Here is a 21,449-nt window from a genome sequence, read left to right on the forward strand (position 1 = left end):
CGAGCTGAACGCCAACAGTAAAGATGCCATGCGATCATGTGATCCATGCGCGTGGGGCGCTCTGACGTTATAGTGGAGCGCCCCGGGTAAGTCCCAGAATTAGTAATGGCCACATTAGTGCCCCAGTAAGAATAATGTCCCCATTAGTGCCCCAGTAAGAATAATGTCCCCATTAGTGCCCCCAGTAAGAGTATTGCCCCCATTAGTGCCCCCCTTCTCTGCATTCCCCTGGCTGCGGTGAACATTGGCTGCTGACTGCGCGCTCAGGACCGGTGCTCCAACGTGATGGCGTCTTGTAGGTCCTGTCCTGAGCTTCTAGTCAGCAGGGAGCAAATGGAGGTGGAGGGACCGTAATTACGTAATATATATTTTTTTTTACTAGCACAAGTAGCGGTGGAGGTAACGGCTGTACTATGGGCGTTCCATGATGGAAGCGCTCATTAGTAAGGGTACTTTCACACTTGCAGAAGGACGGATCCGACAGGCTGCTCACCCCGTCAGATCCATCTTGCCACTACTTCGCCGTGCCGCTGCTCTGTGCCCATCGACTCGACTGTGCCACTACTTCGACTGTGCCCGCTGCTCTGTGCCCCCAGTATAATAAACATTGGTGGCGCAGTGCGCCCCCCCATCACCCCAGTATAATAAACATTGGTGGCGCAGTGCGCCCCCCCCATCACCCCAGTATAATAAACATTGGTGGCGCAGTGCGCCCCCCCCATCACCCCAGTATAATAAACATTGGTGGCGCAGTGCGCCCCCCCATCACCCCAGTATAATAAACATTGGTGGTGTAGTGGGCAGTGCCAATGAGGGTTAAAAAATAATTTACTCACCTCCTCCAGTTGATCGCGTAACTGCCGGTCTCCTGTTCTTACTTCTTTCTTCAGGACCTGTGGTGACATCACTGAGCTCATCACATGATCCATCACCATGGTAATGGGCCATGTGATGAGCTCAGTGACGTCACCACAGGTCCTGAAGAAAGAAGTAAGAACTGGAGACCGGCAGTTACGCGATGAACTCGAGGAGGTGATTAAATTTTCTTTTATTATTTTTAACCCTCATTGGCACCTCCCACTGAGCCACCAATGTTTATTATAATGGGGAAGGGGGGGGGGGGGGCACTGTGCCACCAACGTTTCTTATACTAGGGGGGGGCGCACTGTGCCACCAATGTTTATTATAATAGGGGGGGGGGGCGCACTGTGCCACCAATGTTTATTATAATAGGGGGGGGGGGGGGCGCACTGTGCCACCAATGTTTCTTATACTAGGGGGGGGGGGGGCGCACTGTGCCACCAACGTTTCTTATACTAGGGGGGGCGCACTGTGCCACCAATGTTTATTATAATAGGGGGGGGGGGCGCACTGTGCCACCAATGTTTATTATAATAGGGGGGGGGGGGCGGGCGCACTGTGACACCAACGTTTCTTATACAAATACAGGAGGCGGGTGCTGGAATCAAATAGCCGGCACCCGACCTTTGTGACAGGGAGCTGCGATCAGCTACAATTAACCCCTCAGGTACCGCACCTGAAGGGTTAACTCAACTGCAGCTGATCACAGCTCCCTGTCACAGAGGTCGGGTGCCGGCTATTTGATTCCGGCACCCGCCTCCTGTATTTGTATGACAGGTCAGTTTTCTTCATTGGTGGCGCAGTGGCCACAGCCCCTCCCCTCCTCCTCCTGCCTCTTCTTATTGGCAGCGGCGGCGGCAGCAGCAGCACAGGGGGGAGGGAGAGACTCCTCCTGCGCTGCTGAGAACTATCAGCTCCTGTGCCGCCGCTGTATTGAGCAGAGCTGCCAGAGTGTGCAGGAGGAGGAGCGCTACATGTGGAGGAAGCCCTGTCTCACTGCGCGCGGTAAGCTCCTCCTCCTGCACGGCACAGTGTGCAGGAGAGGAGCAGCGCTCTGAAGGATGGCCGGGGTCCGGACAACTGGCGGCCGCGGTCCGTATTTGGTACCCCTGGTGTACACTGTTCTTTTAGAACTCCTGTCTGGTTTCAATCCCAAGGCCCGGATGCCTAAATGCTGGCTTAAATCCTTGGTAAATATATATCTTCCTCCCGTATTAATCCTTGCTTTGCTTTATAGTTCCTCTGCCTATTAGTGTTACTTATCTTGGCTGGAAATATCCTTACTTGGCTTGAGGGTAACTGCAGGTTTTCTCCCAGGAGGTTCTGTCCTTCAACCGGGGTGTCTCAACTGAGCTAATCCTAGTCTCAGGAGCTTCAGGTGGACGAAGTGACTCCTCTAGTCCCCTGGCATACACTAACTCTCCCCTGTCTGGGCCTTCCTATATATACAGAGGGCTCTCTAGCTCCCTCTAACGCCCGGGAGGCTAAACTGCACCCTGACAGGCCTGACACCAGCTAACATAGGGAAAATGCATACACATGACAGTAAATGCAATCAAGGCACATTAACCCCTTTTTGTGCAGTGCCCACCTTTACCTAGTGGGACACTACATACAACCACGCTATAACGTTGCTCGTCCTCGGCGCAACATGGAGGGGCCCTGCCCGGCTGGATACTGCACCCTAATAGAGAATCGGCATACATGGCAATTATCACAGCGACAATATAAAGATTAACAAACATTGTAACTGAAGGAATGGTGAAAAGGGGCGTCGTTCTCTTCTCTCAGGATAATGTAAGGGAACAGGGGCGCTGACCTGGTGCAGCGTATCAGTGATACCAGGATAGTCCATGAAAATGCAAACAAACATAAGTCCTTGGAGGCTCAAAGGATCACATGAGTCCGTACCCAGGCTTGCAAAAGGGTTAAACAGGGGTTTCCCGTGAGGAGCTACCTGGGCCCATAATGTAGTCCCCAAACCTCACAGGTGGGTGTCCCCTGGTAGAACGGGTAGACCTCCTTAGTGGCAGGGATTCTTCCTGCCTGGACTCAGGAAGGTCAGGGGAGCTCACCGCCTCTGGAGCTACTTCAGGAGCTCTCTGGGGTAAGATGTCCTGAGGCGAAGGACTAACAGGAACGGGAGCAGGAACCAGTAAATTCAACCAAGGCGTGAGGGCCCAGTGGAGCGACTCTTTATCATGGTTTAAGTTCTCCACGGCCTGCATAGGGTCCATAGGTGGAGCCGGCAATTCTTCCTCAGAAGGCTCAGGCTCAATCTCCTCTGCCGCTGGTTCTCCTTCTATACAAGGCTTGAGGCGGTTCCTGTGAACGACTTGGGGACCTTTTCCTTCTCTGGAGACCTGGTAAATGTGGGCTGAAGCATTGGGTATGGCAGTAATAATGTAGGGAATCCTTTCCCATTTGCTGTCCAACTTGCTGGTCCGGTGGTTGTTTTTCAACCACACCTTGTCTCCAAGAGCTAGGGGTCCCGCATGGGCAGTCTGGTCGTAGTCTTTTTGCTGGCGTTCCCGGACATTCTCCATGCGTTCTTGCACGATCTCCTTGGCATTAAGACGACGCCTCTGGTGCTCCACTACCCAATCAGTCCTGGGCAGTGGGTTGATCACATCCGGCACTTGTACCCCCAGGGAGTGATCCGCAGGTAATCTCCCTTGTCGGCCAAACATCAGGTAGAACGGGGTGTAACCGGTGGAACAATGGATGGTGTTGTTGTAAGTGTACATAAGCTGTGGCAACAGAGTAGGCCAATCACCCCTCGTATCAGGGGGTACTGCTCTCAGCATTTCAATGAGAGTCTTATTCATTTTTTCACAGAGTCCGTTACCTTGCGGATGGTAGGCGGTGGTCCGGACTTTCTGGCAGTTGTGCAGCAGACACATCTCCTGGAACAGCTGGGACTCAAACGCAGACCCTTGGTCGGTGAGGATCCTTTCTGGGCAGCCGTAGGGCAGCAGGAAATACTTCCAGAACGCCTCCGCGGTAGTCTTGGCTGTCAGGTCTTTCACAGGCACTTCTACGATAAACTTGGTGAAGTGGTCAATTATAGTCATGGCATAAGTATACCCTGAGCGACTCGGCTCCAACTTCACATGGTCAATAGCGACAAGTTCTAAAGGAGCTGTACTTACAATAGGATGGAGAGGCGCCCTCTGGTCATGGCGTTCAGTCCGCCCCACAGCACAGGCAGTGCATTCTCGGCACCATTTCTCGATATCTTCTCTCATCCCAATCCAATAGAATCTCCTCCGTATAGTGGCCTCAGTCTTTTGTACACCGAAGTGTCCGGACTGGTTGTGGTACATGTCCAGCACCAGGCTGGCATCCCGACGTGGCAGGAGAATCTGGTAGACTCTATCACAGGACACTGGATCCAGACTCCTTCTGAGCAACAGGCCTCTTTGAAGGAATAGTTGGTGGCGATGTCTCCACAGTCTCGCTAGTTCTGGGTCTGCACTCTTCCTGCGGATTCTCTCAGGGATTTTCCCACTGGTAATGAAGTCGAGCAGTTCACCGAGGACTCTACTTTCGGACTGGAGCTTAATCCATCTTTCTTGATCGCCTCTGGACTCAGGATCATCTGATGAGGGAAGATCAGCAGCAGGGAGATTTTCAGTACGGATATTATCCTGCTGGGCGAACTTATTGTAGAACGCTGGCATTTCCACTTCTTCTCAGGCATCTTTTAGCTCATCTGGGGCCTCTGTAGTGGGAAGCCGCGACAGGGCATCAGCATTATCATTGGAGCGGCCTGCCCGGTACTTCACAGTAAAGTCATAGTTGGCAAGGCGGGAGGCCCATCTTTGCTCCAGTGCCCCTAACTTGGCCGTGTTCAGATGCGCCAGGGGATTATTGTCCGTGAAGGCAACAAACGGTGTGGCAGCGAGATAGTCTTTGAACTTTTCGGTCACAGCCCACACTAAGGCAAGAAACTCCAGCTTGAAAGAACTGTAGTTCTGGTCATTCTTCTCAGCTCCCATCAGGGATCTGCTGGCGTAGGCAATTACCCTTTCTTTGCTGTCTTGCACTTGAGCCAACATGGCCCCCAGGCCTCTTTTACTGGCATCCGTGTAGAGGAGGAATGGCTTCTGATAATCTGGGTAACTGCAGCGTACTCAAGTTGTGTGTAGAAATGTGTTCCTGGGTGTAGTAGTGCAATAAACACTAACCTGAGACGGTTGACTCTGCATAGGCAGGTGATGGTAGGAAAATGTTCGTGACGCCAGTGCCAATTAAACGGTGGCACGCCGTTTGCTGATAGCAGGAATAACTGAGGAACCACGTGATGTTAAAACAAAACTCCAACTTTAGTAGTTTCCATATAGAGACATTAATGGAAGCGCAGTTCCTTTGCATACAGTTGATTTTTCAATACGGTTGATGCAGGCAATACAGATTAAGCAAGGTGACTTCAGAGTGTGAAACACAGGACTTGCAGTACAGGCAGCTTGCACTCTATTCCTGACTGATCCTGGGACATAGAAAATCTTCTCCAAGGTCCAATGCCCTAGCTCTGGCGTATATCCTTGGTTCTCTCTTTATAAAGTACCTCCTCTGTTGTCTTGAGTACCTCTTGCTTTTCTGCGCTTTGCCTCTGTCTCCCTCTCAGCTTCCTCAGACTCTTTAACTGAGGTATTCCTGTTTCGGCATATGGGAATTCAGGAGGGGAACCTTCTCCTTGAATCTGGAACCCGGTTACAGGGACTGCAAAACCCTCTCCTGGTCCGCAGGCTTCAGGCCTGGACTTGACTCTGACATGGTCTAGTCTCCAACCACAACTCTAGACTCAACTTTAGACTCAACTTTAGACTCAACTGCACTTCCTTTCCCTGTCTGGGCCTTATATAAACTAGGGCTCCCTAGCTCCCTCTAGTGACTAAGAGCTGGAATGACACCCCTAGCAGGCCTGTACATGCAAGTTTCACAGTAACAGGGAAATACATAACATTACATTACATGACAATTTATAAAGATGACATATACCAACTTCCCCATAAATAAGGGGGGGGACGACAGCACACCAAGTGACCCTTTTGTAGTGACGGGCATTACCGTCCCCGTACACTACATACCCCACTGCTTTAAGCTGAGTACGACCTCGTACTCCATCATGGCTCGCCCAACTGGAATCTCTACCTGAAACAGAAAATAGACACATGCAGGCATACATACATGTAATTCATCTGCATTTACATTCATATCAGGTCCAATTGGCAAAGGTGAAGGGTAGTGACAAGGGGCGTCGTTCTCTTCTCTCAGGATAATGAATGGAACGGGGGCGCTGACCTGGCACAGCGTAACATTATAACCAGGATAGTCCATGACAATGAATAAGTCCATGATAGAACAGCACAATAGATAAAACAGTATAAAAGTTCTTGGAGGCTCAAAGAACAAACATGAGTCCGTACCCAGGTTATTTTCCTAATAAATCACAGAGGCTCTCGTGCGGTGGAGTCCATCTCTGGGCACATTTCCTTTTAAAAGAGCAAAAATCTCAGAGGCTCAGGTTCTTTTGAGTCTGTCTCCGGGCACGGTTCCTTAGTATAAAGTTGCACAATAAAATGACAGCAAAGACAAGTGCTGTAACACCCCTGATCAACCTGAAAAGGGGGATAAGGGTAAAAGGTGCAACTCAGGAACAGGCACAACTTGGCGTGGGGTAGCAAAAGCAGGCAGGAGGTCCTGGAAACAAACGTGGCTTTGTTGACTTTAATACTTCAGTGGTCAACACCCACCACTGAGCCGTGGATGAACTGGCAGCCGCAACAAAGGACCAGGAAAACGTAGGACTCCTGTCCTGGAAGGGTTAACAGCATTTTTCGTTGGTGAAATAAATCAAAGGCCTAGCAGGCTGGTTTACAGAGGCATATCATAACCACTTGGCTCTGCTGGCAAGTACGGCCTGTAGTAGTCCTCTACAGGAGGATGTGCCCACATAACAGTGTTAGGGGGAAGCTGCAACGTGAAGGGACCCCTAATAGGTATTGGCCCCATGGGCCTAGGGGTAAACCCTTGGGTGGACCGTACCGGTCCCGGCATGATAATTGTGGGATGAAGTGGAGTGGATACCGCCGCCGCAAGCGGTCCGGTGGGCTCTGTGCAGCAATTCACAGCAACAGGGGGTCTTCTTTGGGGCACTGGCGGAGCGGTGGCAGCAGAAGGTAGTCTACGGGTGGTGACAGGCCCCCCTACCTCGTCCTTCTTCGGCGGCGTCTGGATCCTGGCGGTCGCGATCTTGCGCAGCTCCCGCAACTTCTCCTCCAGCCGGACAATCTGCTCACCGATACTCTCCGTGTCAGAGTCGCGGTCATCTGCTGGCGCCGCCGGCGCAGGTACTGTCACCGATGGCACGGACTCGGCCTCTGCAGGTTCTGGTGATGCATCGGGTCTCCGACCCCTCCGGATGTTCTCAAAGGTATTTCGAAGTCCCTTTAGATTTTCCATCTCCTGCATGGTCTTCTCCCGACGAGGCAGCTCGGGGGAAGGGTAAGGGCTCACCCATTTTTCCAACACGGTTGGCTGCCTGAAGACGTTAGGCCCAATGAAGGAGCTCCGCTCCTGGAAGGCGTGATGGGCCGGCTCTGGAGAGCGTTCCGGTTCCCGCTCGCAGCCAGAGTAGTCTTCTTCTGCCTACCAGTCCTCAGGTTCTCGCTTGGGACGGGTCACGGCAGTGGCATAAGGGCCTCTCAGGCTCTCGGCAGGGGTGAACTCCACTTCCTCTCCCTCACGGAGGCTGTGCTGATAGGAAGGGAGGTAGTCTCTCTTGACAGATCTTCTATTAACATATAAGTCTCTGCCAGTCAGATAGTCTTGGATGAACCCGTAGCCACGGGTTTTGTCAAAGGACACCACCAACCCCTTTCTCCTCTCCAGGTGGGGTTGGGTGTTGGTGTGTCTTTCATGGATTGTCTTGGTCAACTCTTCATAATAGATTTTAGTCTTTGTATTCCGCTTTATAGCGGCCTCCCGGATCTCTGCCATAAGTGACGACCACTTGAAAGAGGGTTGAAAGAAGTCTCTCCAAGAGCCATAGCAGGGCTCTGGTTCTTTCTCCCGTGGCGGGCAGGCGGGTTTCTCCGGTCCCGGAGAGTAGGCCGGTGGAGCCTCCTCTGGCTCTACACCAATAGCACTCATTTTTGAAATCTCAGGTGCGGACATTGCAGCAGCGCTCTGTTCACTTTCCAGCATGCTCGATCCTTCTCTGGAGAGCGATAGGGTGGCGCCAATAAGTTCAGCCAGATCCTCCCACTGCACTGGGAGGCCGCCCCCCAGGTATTCCAGTATATGGAAGGCGGAGTCCATGCTGGCAGACATGCAAATGTCCAGATAAGCCGTGGCGCCTGACCTTGAACTCCTTCCCGCTATTTCCTCAGAAAGGCGCCAATTTTTCCCGCCTTTTCGGGATGAAGATGACGCAGCAGTTATTTCAGCAAGCTCAGCGGCCATCTTTAGCAAGAAACGCTGTCTATTCACTGACAGCAAGCAGGATGATGAAAAGTCCACAAAACCACACTCCGATGTGGCGATTTCCTTCCTCTTGGTAGCGCAACACTGCACAGCGCTTTTTAGAGGTTTTAGGAACACTTTTGGTATGTTTTTCAGTTCACAAAGTCCACTTTAAATAAACAGGTAATTTGTCACTTTGGTCACAGGGCAACTGTATAAGGCACAAAGTTCACGCTTCTTGCACTAGAAAGCGTGCGTATCCTGTTCGTGACGCCAAAAGAGAGGTGCAGCGTACTCAAGTTGTGTGTAGAAATGTGTTCCTGGGTGTAGTAGTGCAATAAACACTAACCTGAGACGGCTGACTCTGCATAGGCAGGTGATGGTAGGAAAATGTTTGTGACGCCAGTGCCAATTAAACGGTGGCACGCCGTTTGCTGATAGCAGGAATAACTGAGGAACCACGTGATGTTAAAACAAAACTCCAACTTTAGTAGTTTCCATATAGAGACATTAACGGAAGCGCAGTTCCTTTGCATACAGTTGATTTTTCAATACGGTCGATGCAGGCAATACAGATTAAGCAAGGTGACTTCAGAGTGTGAAACACAGGACTTGCAGTACAGGAGCTTGCACTCTATTCCTGACTGATCCTGGGACATAGAAAATCTTCTCCAAGGCCCAATACCTTAACTCTGGCGTATATCCTTGGTTCTCTCTTTATAAAGTACCTCCTCTGTTATCTTGAGTACCTCTTGCTTTTCTGCGCTTTGCCTCTGTCTCCCTCTCAGCTTCCTCAGGCTCTTTAACTGAGGTATTCCTGTTTCGGCATATGGGAATTCAGGAGGGGAACCTTCTCCTTGAATCTGGAACCCGGTTACAGGGACTGCAAAACCCTCTCCTGGACCGCAGGCTTCAGGCCTGGACTTGTCTCTGACATGGTCTAGTCTCCAACCACAACTCTAGACTCAACTTTAGACTCCAACTACAACTCTAGACTGCCCTTCCTTTCCCTGTCTGGGCCTTATATAAACTAGGGCTCCCTAGCTCCCTCTAGTGACTAGAAGCTGGAATGACACCCCTAGCAGGCCTGTACATGCAAGTTTCACAGTAACAGGGAAATACATAGCATTACATTACATGACAATTTATAAAGATGACATAAACCAACTTCCCCATAATTAAGGAGGGACGACAGCACACCAAGTGACACTTTTGTAGTGACGGGCATTACAGTCCCCGTACACTACATAACCCATAACAGGGGGTTCAGTCAACTTCTTCTTTAGGAGTTGAAAGGCAATTTCTCGTTCTTCGTTCCATTCAACAGGAATAGGAGTTTTTGGGCTCTTCTTTGGATGCCCCCTCAGGAGTTCCTGGATGGGATCCGCAATTTGTGCGAAATGTGGGCTGAAGCGTCTGTAATACCCTGCAAAACTGAGAAAGCTTCTCACCTCTTTCACGGTGGTAGGAGTAGGCCAGTTGCGGACAGCAGCAAGTTTATCAGGATCAGGCTGGACTCCTTCAGCACTGACAACGTGCCCGAGGTATTTGACCGCCGGTTTCAGCAGGTGGCACTTGGATGGCTTGATTTTGAGGCCATATTTAGTAAGAACTTGGAACACCTCACCCAGGTGCTTTAAATGGTCCTCATACGTCTTGGAGTATACAATGACGTCATCCAGATATAAGAGTACAGTCTCAAAATTCCTATGGCCTAAACAACGTTCCATCAGCCTCTGGAACGTTCCCGGAGCGTTACACAGTCCAAACGGCATATAATTGAATTCAAACAGGCCCATAGGTGTAGTGAAAGCAGTCTTTTCTCGATCTTCTGGGGCCATGGGTACTTGCCAGTACCCACTGGTTAAGTCCAAGGTTGAGAAATAGGCTGATGACCCCAGAGCAGTCAAGGGCTCTTCAATGCGTGGCAATGGATATGCATCTTTGTGGGTGATTTGATTAATTTTTCTGTAATCCACGCAGAACCTTATGCTGCCATCTTTTTTTCGGACAAGAACTAGGGGCGCAGCCCAGGGACTATGACTGTCCCGGATTATATTAGAGTCTTTCATCTCTTTTATCATTTCTTTCACAGACTGATAGGTAGTAGGTGCTATGGGTCTGTATCTCTCCTTAATAGGAGGATGAGAGCCAGTGGGTATGGTGTGTTTGATTACACTGACCTCTCCGTAGTCCGTGGAATGCTTGCTGAAAGCCTGGTGGTGCTCCTTCACCAGCCTCAGGACTCCCTCTATTTGCTCTTTTGGGGTGGATTCGTTCCCCACATGTAGTTCTTCCCACCAGGATGTTGTAGGGGCGCTGCTGCTCTGTGTGGTCTGGAACGCCTCCGTGGCAGGCAGATGGATCACATCCTGGAAAGACACCTGAAAAAGCTGAGCAACGGGGCAGTGTTTAAAGAGAGTGACGGGATGATCACCAAAGTTAATTAAACGGACAGGCACTTTACCTTGAGACACGGTCACCAGGCTCTTGGCTGTCCGTACGAAGGGATGATTTTCAATGGGAATAGGTTCCACTAAGGCCTGATAGTCCTGGCCCTGGATCCCTAACACAGCACGGCACCACAGGATGATCTGGGAATTTGGAGGCAGAATTACCGGCCGGTTATCCCGGATCCGGACAGTGCAAATTTCTCCTGTCTTGTTGGCGAACCTTTGTTGCGCACACAGCACGCTGATAGTCTTTTGAATAACTCTTCTGGAAGCAGGTGAGGCTGAAGATATAGTTTGATTTAATGCGTCAAGTACTTCGGAGTAGCAATTTTTCAGAACGTTAGTCCCTAAGATCACAGGGTGTCCTCCTTTATCTCCTGCTTGTACCACAATCACGCCCTGCTGTGGCAGGGTGGCTTCTCCCACCTGAAGGGTAGGTTCCCAATACCCATGCACTTTCACTGGCTTACCGTTGCTGGCAATGATATCTAGCCAGGACTCTGGTGGCTGGGTGAGAAGACTTGGATCCCAGAACTTGTCAAAGGCAGGCCGTTGAATGGTGGTGACCTGTGACCCAGTGTCCAAGAGGGCTTCAAAGGGTATCCCGTTGATGCATATATTAATTTTTGGACGGGATCCTACATACTCAGGTATCCAGCTTGGATCCTTTGGACCTACTGTTCTACCTCCCGAGTGGCGGTCCTCTGCCTCAGGGGTTGCCCGTTTAACTGCCAGCACATTGATTCAGTATGTCCATATTTCTTGCAGTGGTGGCAGACAGGCTGTTTTCTACTTCTGGGCCGGTACCTCGGTCGCCCATCAGGTTCTTTTGGATATACATCCCTATAGGCAGGTGGGAGCCTCGGAGGAAAAGGGCCTTCATCCTCCAGTAACAATGGTCTCTCCCACCCCTCGATTTTCTTACACACCTTCTCCAGACTTAGAGTAAGATGGTTCACTTGCTCCATGAGGGCTGCCACTACATCTGTGACTGGAGCTTGGGTCGCCTGACTGACCCCTGCAGACGCCACGTTCACAGTCTTGGGCTGACAAGCCTGGGGTTCATAGGAGGCTGCCGGCCCTGGAGCAGGGTTCTGGCCTAGTATACTGATGGCCAATTCCTTAAAGTCCAAAAATGTACAATGGGGGTGTTGAGCTGACAACATCCGTAGCTGGCCCTTTAAATGCTCAGTACTTATGCCCGCAATGAATTGCTCTCTAAGAGTCCGGTCCTGATCCTCAGCTTCTTTAGGATCCACTTGGACTACAGCTCTCAGTGTCTCTTGTAAGGACAGGGCAAAATCGCGGAGCGACTCTCCAGGCTGCTGCTTTCTGCTGAAGAAACGCATTTTAACTTCTGACACCGTTCTGGCCTCAAACGTGGTGCCCAAGCGATCAAAGATCTGTTCCAGGCTACTTTTCTCAGAGCGGGGCCACGACATGACTTCCCTGCGGGCGGCCCCTTCTAACTGAGCTAGGAGGATCTCCATTTGCTGTTCGGCATTTATGGGATAAAGCCGGAACAAGGCCAGTATCTGCTCCCTAAAGTCCTTTAACTTATGGGCTTCCCCTGAATAACGTGGGAACCAGGGGGCCCCAAAATAATATGGCATGGTTAACGGCATCAGGCTTGGAGGTGCCGCGGCGGCAGGGGCCCTAGGGTCGGCTGTGGATACTTCAGAAGGCATGACTGGGGCCACCTGTCCGATTTCCTCAGGTGTGGACATGGCGTTGCTAGGTGGGTATGGCCCTTTAAATGTAGCAGAGCGGACCAGAGCGGCAACCTTTTTTTTTTTTTTCAGAAAAGTCTTTGGTTACTAATGGGGCTCCCTCTGGTGCCCTGGCAGGGGTCGGAAGGTTCCGGCAAGGTGATCGGAGGAGCCGGTACAAGTTTTAAGTCTGTACTCACTCCGGTGGTGCTCGCTCCAAGTCTCGCGAGATGCGTGGCTACGGGCGTTTAGCGTCCTGCGTACAGCGTCAGCAGGTGGGCGCGGCCTCTCGTAGCTCCGGGACTCAGGTAGGCGGCACTTTTTCTCCAGACAGGGCGGCGTTCTTCCTCCTTGCTGGCCGGGCGATGACTCCGCCTGGTTCTTTTCGCGCCAAAGTCCTCTTTTTCGCGCCAAACGATTCCACAAGGCGCACTTATAATCCACCTCAGGTTAAGTGGGCAAAATCGCTGTCTATTCACTGACAGCAAGCGGTGGCTTAAATAAGCAGGAAACAGTCCAGAAAATATTATCCTCACACCGCTAATTCTTTTCAGTTCTTTGGCCCAGCAATTCTTAATAAAACAATAGGGCTTGGTCACTTTAAGGCAATTTTCAGCACACAGTTTTATATCCGCAATGGTGCAGGAATGTCCGTTATCCTGTTCGTGACGCCAATTTATGCAGCACGCCAGACCTGCAGGGTATAGCGAAGTGAGGTCACAGTTATGGGCAATGGAGGGTTGCTCACTGTATTGGAGAACCTTGGGCAGGCATGCGGCAGTGAAGGAGAGGTAGACACAGTTCCTCTGGGGCACACTCGGTATGTAGGGACCAGGCCTGATGGTGGATGAGGTGCCCTGGATGTTACTGGTATTTTGTGTGCCTGGGGCAAGGTCCCTGTTGGATTCGTGACGCCAGTGCCTGTAACGGTGGCACACCAATTTATAGTTGGAATAAGTGAGGTACACAGGTGGTATAGTGAACCAAACGTTGCTTTACTTAAACAGTCCAACTTTGTACATACAGATGGTAACACAGTCCTTCAGATCACAGCTTCACAAGCAGGCTTACTCCACAAGATGGCAGGTATTAATCATGCAAGATACTCAGAGGGTAAATCCACAACGCACTCAGAATCAGGTTGTACCTTTCCTCAGAAATAGCGTACACTGTCCTTTCTAGAACTAAAATATATCTTCTTCCCGTATTGACTCTTGCTCTTACTTTATGGTTCCTCTGACCATCAGTGTTACTTGTGGTGTATGGGGAGGGGGCTCGTCTGCACTGGGTTCATGCAGTGAGCGGGTGGACACAAGGCGCAGTTCACAACCCAGTTGAGGATACGAAGTATTTTTTATTTTTTGATTAGCAAAGACGACGCGTTTCGGGGTACGCAGACCCCTTTATCAAGTCTAAAAAGAACAACACAAAATTTGATGGTATAATATGTATAAAAATACAATTAAAAATTAAAATGAGTGTAAATATATATATAAAAATATGAATGAACGGGTCCATAAGTATAAATGGACGAATCAGTGGGTAAAATAATTTTGTTTGGTTAAAACAAAGACGAGAAAGTTGTATATGCATAAATATAAATATAAATAAATATAAGCTTGCGTATAGAGCGTGTAAAATGATATAATAATAAGGGATAAATGAATAAATACATATATGCAAACGGATGTGAATTTCTTCAAATCTAAAAGACAAATGTATTTCTGGATGGGTATGTGAGTATGTCAGAGATACTGTGTATGGGTCATATATTGTATAATAAGTACCTGTATCCTTGTCACCGTAGGCTAATTGGAGGTCACTCTTGTTGGAGATCCCTAATTTGGGGGGGTGTACGGCGGTCCGCACTGCTGTGATGGGTAATAAAGTGATGTTTAGTAGGGTGGCGTTTACATATAGAAATGGGAGGGACAGAATCAGCAAGGGGTTCCTGTATAGGAGAGGGTGGATGAGAGAATGTAATTCTACTGGTTGGACTATGTTTCATGGTTGGTTGGATGGTTCAGGTGGGAATTAGTTCCTGGGGGACGTGGATGGGTGGCAGGTATGGGGAGAGTCACTGTGGGTGATGTAAGGCATGGATCCGGGTTTGGTGCAGAATGCAGATAGGCACTGGGCAGTGAATGGTGAACAGTGATGGTCTGTTTGGGATGTGGGGGGTGGCAGTGGTTGCTGGGTGGCGGTGACGTGATGTATAGAGATGGAAGGGACAGGATCAGCAAGAGGTTCCTATACAGTGAAGGGTTGGTGAGAGAAAGTGATTCTACTGGTTGGGCTGTGTAGCATGGTATGTATGATGCAGGTGGGAGTAGTAAGCTGGGGTGCGTGAATGGGTAGCAGGTTGGGGAGAGTAACTGTGAGTGATACAAGGCTAGGATCCGGGCTGGGTGCAGATTGCAATAGGCAATGAGCAGTGGACAATAATGTGGGGGATAGCAGTAGTTACCTTGGTAATGCGGCCGGTGAGTGTCCTCCAGTGGTAGCGCTTCTGCACGTGTAGCCAGTGGTGTGCAGAAGCGCGCTCTATCCAGTGGTTATGAGGGCGGGGGGGGGGGGCGTGGCCGGGGCGTGTGTGGTGGGCGGTGATCACTGTTGGTGGAGGGAGGACTGTGTATGCTGGAGCGGGGGGGCGGGGCTTGGCACGGTGGGCGGAGCGGTGGGCGTGGTGGGGAGCCGGACCTGAGTGCCTGGGTATGTGTTGTGGTGGTGGGCGGGGCGGCGTTGCGGTGCAACAGCGGGCTGGAGGGGGTGTGGCTGAGGTCCATAGGAGCCGGTGGTGGGGGCAGGCGTGGAGGACATGGGAGGAGCGGGGCATGTTGCTAGGGACGCAGCCGGGTTGTTCGGACTATGGAATGGGTGTATGGCCTGCCGTGTGAGGGGCTGGTGGATGCCGATGTTGGGGTGTGTATATGTCCTGGGGGAGGGAGGGGGGGGGGGGAAAATTCGGCTGGTGTATAGGTGGATGGGGGTAGGAGTCTGTGTGACTGGCCGGCCATAGGTGGGCCTGATGGGGAGGGGCGGTCCCATAGCTGGTGCTGCTGGGCGGCGGATGCAGTGGTGACTGCTGTTGCGATGTTTTGGCAGAGGGTGGAAAAATGGTGTGGGCTGGCCAATGAAGGGGGACTGGCATGGGTGGATGAGGGGGGACTGGCTTGATTTGGGGGGTACTGGAGTGGTGGGAGGGGACTTGTGTAAGGAGGATGGCTAGGGGTGGTGGTGGGTGCTGTAGGGTGTGGAGGGGAGGTAAGGGGGTGTGGATGTGGATGAAATGTGTGGTGTGATGAGCGTATTGGGGTATTGCTTGGATGTGTTGGAGTGACTGGAACGGGGATGGGGACGCGGACCAATTGGTTGGTGTGGGGGGGGCTGTGTACAAGGTGGACTGGAAGTCCGGATGGAGGGTCCCGCTGGGAAGGAAGTTGGATGAGGGGCCGAGTGTCAGCAGGACGGTGGGTCCTGGGGTCAGACCGAGTGTCTAGTTGTGTTATGGAGGCGTGGGAGAGTGTGGAACTGGAGTAGAGGGGGGCGGGGTGGGACATGATAGCGTGGGTGCTAAAAACACTGTGTTTCTATGCTCTCGTTTAGTCCATTGGGTTCAAGTGTGTGGAGCTTGAATATCCAAAACATCTCACGTCTTTGGAGGGTCCTGTATCTGTCTGGACAATGGGCCTCAATGTGTTCTATGGGGGTGATGGATAGTTTGGAGGGGTCCTGGTTGTGAGTAGCCAGGAAGTGTCGGGAGACGCTATGTTTTAGGTATCCCTTGGTGATGTTGGATCTATGTTTGTTGATACGTTCCCTTAGGGCCTGGATTGTCCTGCCAACGTACTGTAAACCGCAATCGCACTCCAATAAGTAAATCACGTATGATGTTGCACAGTTGATGAAATTCTTTATTTTGAAGTCTTCGCCAGTAGTTTTGCTCCTAAAGGTCTGTGTTTTGTTAGAGATGTTGGTACAGCATTTACACAGAGTGTGGCCACATCTGAAGCTGCCAACAGGGGCAGGGGTCCCACTGATAGTATTGAGTGAGGCTGTTTTTTTCTTTTTCAGTTTGCTTGGGGCCAGGATGTTTTTTAGCGACTTTGCTTTTCTGAATGTGATTTGTGGTCTCTGTGGTATGTTGGGTTTGAGGTATGGATCATTAGTTAAAATGTGCCAGTGCTTCATCAGGATCTTCCTTAAGGTTTCGTGGTTAGTGTTGTAGGTGGTGATCAGTGATGTTTTGTACGGATTTGTAGTTTCTGTTTCTTTTGGTTTGGTTTTGATCATCAGGCATTCGTCTTGACTTAGGTTGTTTGCCCGGGAGAAAGCGTTCTCAACGATCTTACTCGGGTATCCTTTGTTCATAAATCTGTTCTGTAGGATCTTGCTTTGGGTAATGAAGTCCTCTTTGGTAGAACAGTTCCTCCTTATTCGTTTAAATTGGCTGTATGGAATGTTGTTCTTCCATTTTCTGTAGTGCGCGCTCCTAAAGTCCAGATAGTTGTTTCCGTCCACTTTTTTGAAGAAGGTTTTGGTTTGGATATTTTCATTGCAGGGGAATAGGAGTAGATCCAGGTATTCGATTGAAGTGGTTGAGATGTTGGCTGTGAAGGTGAGGTTCCAGGTGTTGGTGTTGAGGTGTGTAATGAATGCTTCTGCCTCTTTATTGCTTCCTCCCCAGATTATGATGAGGTCGTCGATGTATCGTTTGTAGAAGATGATCATGTCGTTCCAGTTGTGATTATTGTAGATTAGTTGTTCTTCAAAACGTCCCATGTAGAGGTTAGCGTAACTCGGCGCGAAACGCGTCCCCATAGCGGTCCCCTTCTGCTGTTTATACAGACAGTTTTCGAAGTTGAACACATTGTGGGTTAGGATGAAACGGATAGCGTCTGTGATGAATGTCTTATGTTCTGAAGAGAGTTGGTTATCCGTATCTAGATAATATTGAGATGTAGTGATACCTGCTTCGTGCGGAATGTTTGAGTATAGGGATGCTACGTCTAGTGTCATCCAGCGGTACGAGGGGTTCCATTTGATATCCTTTAGTAAGGAAATAAGTTGGGCGGAATCTCTAAGGTGTGAACGGAGGTTAGTGACATGCTTCTGTAAGAAAAGGTCGACGTAGTGTGAGGAGTTACTAGTCAGGGAGTTGATCCCTGATATGATGGGTCTTCCTGGCGGGTTTTTGATGTTTTTGTGGACTTTTGGTAAGTGGTAAAATGTTGCTGTGGTTGGGTGATCAATGGTGATGAATTCCCTTTCTTTTTTGTTTAGTACATGGTTGTCTTCAGCTTGTTTTAATAGTGTTCCGAGTTCCTTTATCTCCTCGGTGAGAGGGTTAAAGGTGAGGGGTTTGTAATAAGAGGTGTCTTCCAGGATCCTGTGTGCTTCTTTGATGTAGTCAGATTTCTTTTGCAGTACAATCCCGCCTCCTTTGTCTGCACTCCTTATTATGATGTTATCGTTAGTGCTTAGTTCTTTCAGAGCGTCTTTTTCTTTCTTAGTGAGGTTCGGTTTGGTGCTGGTGTTTTTGTTGATGGTTCTGACGTCTTTGGAAACGAGGGAAAAAAATGTATTTATGTGGTTGCCTCTATGGTAAATGGGATTGAAAGTGGATTTTGGTTTGAGTTCAGTGTGTAGAGTGATATCCAAGCTTGGGTCCTGTGGGGGGTCTTCTTTTCTCGCTGTGGGTTGTTCAGCTCGAATAGCGAAATGTCGCTGTAGTGTGATTTTACGAATAAATGCATTAAGATCAACGAATAATTCAAATTCGTTGAACTTTTCTGTTGGGCAAAAGGTTAGCCCTCTTTTGAGTAAGGTGATCTGTGCTTGTGTGAGGTCATATCCAGAGAGATTAAAAATTTTCACAGTTGTACAGTTTTGTTCCGTTTCGGACTGTGTTTGTTCTGGGGGGTTTTCTTTGGTTCCTTTGTTTTTGGTGAGACGTCTGATAGTTCCTCCTCCTCTCCGTCCTCGTCTGCATTTTTTCTTTTGGTCCCTTTTTGGGTTGGTGCTGTTTTTGTTTTGAAGAAATCTGTTATTGTAGAGGTCTTCCCTGATGGGTGTTTGAGGACATAAGTTGTTTGTGGGGTCAGGGTCCCCGGAAGCGGTAAAAAAGAGACTGATGCGATGTTAGTGTGATAGGGGGATACAGGAGGGTTGTCCAGATTGCTATCATTATGAACTGTGAGTAGTGAGTCCTCATAGGCAGAGGAGTCTAATCTGTTTGGAGGTGGTGAAGGTTTGGTGGGACCAAATGAAGTGGGGGGCAGGTTGAGTGGACATCCCTCTGGGAGTTCTAACGGTGAGACGGAGGTGTGATTGCTGTGTTGAGGTATGGATGGTGGGGTGAAGAAAATGGGGGTACCAGAGTGGGTATCTGGATGGATGGTGAAGGAGTGTGGTTTGGTCATGCGTGTGTTGGGGTTTGGGGGTGTTATAGGAAGAATTGAATGGTGTACATCTCGGTTGGGCTGATACCCAGCTGGAGGTGACTCTCGGTGTGGGGTTGGGTGGGGACTGTGGGATGAGGTGTTGGTATGCGGATTGTGGGTGGGTTTGGATGTGGGTTGGTGATGGTGGTGTGTGTTTGTTTTGCGAAAGAACATGCCGGGTTGCTGTTTGGATGGTGCTTTTTGGAATGTATGTGGGTGATTCTGTGTGTGATGTGTTTGAGTGCGGTGCTTGGCTGGCAAGTGTGTGTTGGGTGGATCTTGGTTAGGCATATTGGTTGGGTCTGTGTTTTTGGACCAGAAGTGGATGTTATTGTTCTGGAAGTCGGTCCTATCTCTTTTGAGTTTGGCTGTTTTTTTCTCGATGAGTTCACGCTCATGTTGTATTAGTCTACCTGTGGTCTGTCTGTTTAGTCTGATGTAGTCTGTGTGAGATTTGTGTGTTAGAAGTAGTTGGGTGTGTACCCATCAGGCCCACCTATGGCCGGCCAGTCACACAGACTCCTACCCCCATCCACCTATACACCAGCCGAATTTTCCCCCCCCCCCCTCCCTCCCCCAGGACATATACACACCCCAACATCGGCATCCACCAGCCCCTCACACGGCAGGCCATACACCCATTCCATAGTCCGAACAACCCGGCTGCGTCCCTAGCAACATGCCCCGCTCCTCCCATGTCCTCCACGCCTGCCCCCACCACCGGCTCCTATGGACCTCAGCCACACCCCCTCCAGCCCGCTGTTGCACCGCAACGCCGCCCCGCCCACCACCACAACACATACCCAGGCACTCAGGTCCGGCTCCCCACCACGCCCACCGCTCCGCCCACCGTGCCAAGCCCCGCCCCCCCGCTCCAGCATACACAGTCCTCCCTCCACCAACAGTGATCACCGCCCACCACACACGCCCCGGCCCCGCCCCCCCCCCCCCCCCCCCCCGCCCTCATAACCACTGGATAGAGCGCGCTTCTGCACACCACTGGCTACACGTGCAGAAGCGCTACCACTGGAGGACACTCACCGGCCGCATTACCAAGGTAACCACTGCTATCCCCCACATTATTGTCCACTGCTCATTGCCTATTGCAATCTGCACCCAGCCCGGATCCTAGCCTTGTATCACTCACAGTTACTCTCCCCAACCTGCTACCCATTCACGCACCCCAGCTTACTACTCCCACCTGCATCATACATACCATGCTACACAGCCCAACCAGTAGAATCACTTTCTCTCACCAACCCTTCACTGTATAGGAACCTCTTGCTGATCCTGTCCCTTCCATCTCTATACATCACGTCACCGCCACCCAGCAACCACTGCCACCCCCCACATCCCAAACAGACCATCACTGTTCACCATTCACTGCCCAGTGCCTATCTGCATTCTGCACCAAACCCGGATCCATGCCTTACATCACCCACAGTGACTCTCCCCATACCTGCCACCCATCCACGTCCCCCAGGAACTAATTCCCACCTGAACCATCCAACCAACCATGAAACATAGTCCAACCAGTAGAATTACATTCTCTCATCCACCCTCTCCTATACAGGAACCCCTTGCTGATTCTGTCCCTCCCATTTCTATATGTAAACGCCACCCTACTAAACATCACTTTATTACCCATCACAGCAGTGCGGACCGCCGTACACCCCCCAAATTAGGGATCTCCAACAAGAGTGACCTCCAATTAGCCTACGGTGACAAGGATACAGGTACTTATTATACAATATATGACCCATACACAGTATCTCTGACATACTCACATACCCATCCAGAAATACATTTGTCTTTTAGATTTGAAGAAATTCACATCCGTTTGCATATATGTATTTATTCATTTATCCCTTATTATTATATCATTTTACACGCTCTATACGCAAGCTTATATTTATTTATATTTATATTTATGCATATACAACTTTCTCGTCTTTGTTTTAACCAAACAAAATTATTTTACCCACTGATTCGTCCATTTATACTTATGGACCCGTTCATTCATATTTTTATATATTTTTATATATATATTTACACTCATTTTAATTTTTAATTGTATTTTTATACATATTATACCATCAAATTTTGTGTTGTTCTTTTTAGACTTGATAAAGGGGTCTGCGTACCCCGAAACGCGTCGTCTTTGCTAATCAAAAAATAAAAAATACTTCGTATCCTCAACTGGGTTGTGAACTGCGCCTTGTGTCCACCCGCTCACTGCATGAACCCAGTGCAGACGAGCCCCCTCCCCATACACCACAATTCGCACCAAAGTGGCGGCTTGGCTCCCGCCCACGGTCAACTTGGACGACAACCGGCTGCACCAACCCACATCACCCCACGATTTTACCTCCACCAGAACTGCACTACCAAAAGTACAACCTAACCAAGGTGAGAAGCAACCACTCACCCTGGCTGGGAACAAATAACAACATATCTTGTCTACTACCACCTATGAGCGCCTTCTCCCCTTTTCTCTTTGGCCATTTAATCAT

At 50.0% G+C, this 21,449-nt stretch overlaps 1 long non-coding RNA gene across 1 annotated transcript; it reads right to left on the reverse strand.

Moving 5' to 3' along the window:
* Positions 1 to 6,554: 6,554 nt before the first annotated feature.
* On the reverse strand, positions 6,555 to 21,217 carry LOC121008974. The gene is made up of 3 exons (XR_005780658.1): positions 21,089 to 21,217; positions 12,050 to 12,054; positions 6,555 to 6,567 (listed from the first exon to the last, which is right to left on the reverse strand). It is a non-coding gene; the product is annotated as an uncharacterized LOC121008974 (long non-coding RNA).
* Positions 21,218 to 21,449: the final 232 nt, after the last annotated feature.

Source organism: Bufo bufo, chromosome 7 (genome assembly GCF_905171765.1).
Source record: "Bufo bufo chromosome 7, aBufBuf1.1, whole genome shotgun sequence".
NCBI classification, from domain to species: domain Eukaryota; kingdom Metazoa; phylum Chordata; class Amphibia; order Anura; family Bufonidae; genus Bufo; species Bufo bufo.